General features: G+C 42.1%; 1 pseudogene; it reads right to left on the reverse strand.

The window, feature by feature from the left end:
* Positions 1-455: 455 nt before the first annotated feature.
* On the reverse strand, positions 456-2,670 carry LOC106733294 (endogenous retrovirus group K member 10 Gag polyprotein-like; annotated as a pseudogene).
* Between the last annotated feature and the right edge of the window lie 407 nt (positions 2,671-3,077).

The following is a 3,077-nucleotide window of genomic DNA, read 5'->3' on the forward strand; positions in this document are numbered from 1 at the left end:
AACTCAAGGGCCCCACCCAGTCTAAGATGTACCTGTCTGACCAGTTTTGAATTGGATATTTTAAGGGTATTTCATTACAGCATTTTTTCCATAGTAAAGTCCGATTGTTCAAACGATCTTCTTTGGCACAAGGGGGAAGATACTGAGGTTGTGTGGCATTAACAGAGTTGTTTTTTGGTCAAGGAGCCATCATGAGGACCATCTGATTTCCTCTGGAAATAGTTCTCTGTTCCACAAGAACACATCCCGGTAATTTACTTATGGAAAAACAAATTGGCATTCCTTCACTCTGTCCAGAATAATTAAACCCCAACAAACTTTGGATATCACTCTGACCCACATATGGATGTCCCAGAAATTGCGTGTGATTAACTGATATGGGAATGTGATGGTGTTCCCATACCACAGGGTGCAGGAGTGGTGGATTAGGTACATACGTCCAGTAGATTTCTGCCTCAATGAGTGTCACCTTCTCCAGGCAGATCCATAGGCACAGAATCCTCCTGGTCTTTTGGGGTGTCCATAAACTGTACCAAGCGTTCTGGAAGCCAGCAAGCTCCATCATTGTTCTGCAAAAAAACGCAGACATGTCCTTGGCCCCATATCAACACAGAGTCGGGCCCATTCCATGATCCCATTAAAGGATCTTTCCAAATAACTGTGGTATAATGAGATTGTGTTTTGGAATGCCAAAATCATTCAGTTACACTAGATCCTTGTTTATCCACATTTAAGAAATTAACTATGAATAAGACATGTTTTAAATAATTATGTGGTGTCAGGAGATACAACTCCCCCTTTTTAATTTTATGTAAAGCAGTTTTTAAAGTACCATGAGCTCTTTCTACAATACCTTGACCTTGGGGATTATAAGGAATGCCAGTCTTGTGGGAAATATGAAATTGTGCACAGAAGCGGACAAAGCCATTACTAGTATGTCCACTGCCATTATCAGTTTTAATGCAATGAGGCAATCCCAAAACAGAGAAGGTCTACAGGCAATGGGCCACAACATGTTTTGTAGCTTCTCCAGTATGAGCTGAAGCAAAAATAAATCCAGAGAAAGTATCTATTGACACATGAATATATTTTAACTTACCAAATTCAGGATAATGAGTAACATCCATTTGCCACAAATGATTTGGAAGAAGCCCTCAATGACTTAACCCATAATGAGGAACAGGAAGGAATTCTGGGCAGGAAGAACAGCTTTTAACTATTTGTCTAGCGGCTTCCTGAGAAATGCCAAATTGTTTTCATAAACTGGCACTATTTTGATGATGTAATGCATGAGCCTTCAGCTTGTTGTAAGTGAGTGAATGTGATGAAGTGGGTGCTATAGAATTTCCTAAATTGTCCCTTTTTGACCAACATTGATAAGCCCAGTGTTTTCCCCTCTCACAATTTGGGCATAAGTCTGGCTCTCTCTAGGGTCTCTGCCTTGTAACTGGACATTGTTTTGCCTGGTGACCCATTTGACCACAATTATAGCAGCTGTCAGGAGGTCCTTTGACTCTGTTCCTAGGTCCCTTAACCTGTTGGTACAGGATTTCCTTAACTGCTTTACCCTGCCAAGCTGCGGCCATAGCTAGCCCTTGGGTGTATGATGGGTCAATGTCTGTACACAATCTAATGTAGTCAGACAGGCCACCTTTCTTTCTAAAAGGATGGATAGCTGCTTAGCAGGCTGAATTAGCATTTTCATAAGCGAGTTGTTTTACCAACAAAAGTCCTGCTTCACTTTCTCCTAGCAGTCTTCCTGCAGTCTGTAGTAAACAGGCTACAAAATCCTGAAAAGGCTCATCTGGTCCTTGTCTGATCTTAGATAAGTCCTCTGTCTGTTTTCCGGCAGAGGGTAGTTTATTCCATGCTCTCCTAGCCACGGCACTTACTTGTGCGTACACGGCTATGTTAAAATTAAGCTGTTGATTAACATCCTTATATTGTCCCTCTCTGGCCAACATTTCAAAAGTAATGGGGATATTTTGAGTACGATTTAACTCTGCTGTAGCCTGGCAATGTTCTGTAAATTCAGTTTTCCATAACAAATAATCCCCACCTGAGAGGCAGGCCTTAGCTATACCTTTCTAGTCTCCAGGAGGAAGAACATCAGTAGCCATGGCTTCCACATTGCTTGCATGAATGGAGCAGTTGGACCATACTGACCACAAGCCATTTTCAATTCTTTCAATTGCTTAAATTTAATGGGTGTATAAACTCGCACCAAATTTCCTTGTTTATCTCTCTGCTCTTTAACAGGATACAAGGAAAAATCCCTGACATCTTCCCCTTCCTTAAGAGCATGTTGTAAAAATAATTGAGAGGGGATAAGGAGGCTAAATCTTTTTGAGCCATTGCTACTAAAGGGGGATCTTTAGAAAACACCTTGGGGTGGGGGCCCAACGGGTCCAACCCTGCAAGCATAGTTGGAGTGGGGAGATGAACCTTACTAGTCCAGGTAGCCTGATCTTTATGAGTTTTTACATAAAGACATTGCATTTTATCTAAGATTTGCCTCATTTCTACCTGTAACTGTGATAATTCAGTTGAGACAGGTACAGATGTCTTTTCCTGGGTAACAGCTACAATAGGGTGTCTTGCAACATCATATTGAGCTGCGTCTTGTTCAATTTGTTCCAATTCCTCCACGGAGGATTCCTCATCCTCCATCTCAGGGTGGAGGAAAATCTCCTATTAACCTCTCCTGCAAGGGAGGAACAGAGGGAGAAATTACAACAGCCAGGGGAGAGTCTTTACCCTCGGCAGAAAGAATCCTCTCTCTCTCATGGCAAAAATCCAGAACATCTCTAATTAAAGCCCATAAACTGAAAGCATCCACAGCCACCTATTCTGGGCCATGGGCATTGTAATACTCTGGGAGCTTTTGCCCCACCTTTTTCCAGGTATCTATGTGAACTGTACCTTCCTCAGGGAACCAAGGGCAAACTTCTTCAATAAATTCTAAAATTTTTGAAAGGTGCTGCTGCCCTACCCACAAGCCTCATGCACTTAGCATTTCTTTAAGCATATGTACAAAGAGCTGGTGACTATTGCCCTGCCCCATAGTTACTCCCGTA

The sequence above is a fragment of the Tupaia chinensis genome, unplaced genomic scaffold (genome assembly GCF_000334495.1).
Source record: "Tupaia chinensis unplaced genomic scaffold, TupChi_1.0 Scaffold142763_1, whole genome shotgun sequence".
Classification (NCBI taxonomy): domain Eukaryota; kingdom Metazoa; phylum Chordata; class Mammalia; order Scandentia; family Tupaiidae; genus Tupaia; species Tupaia belangeri.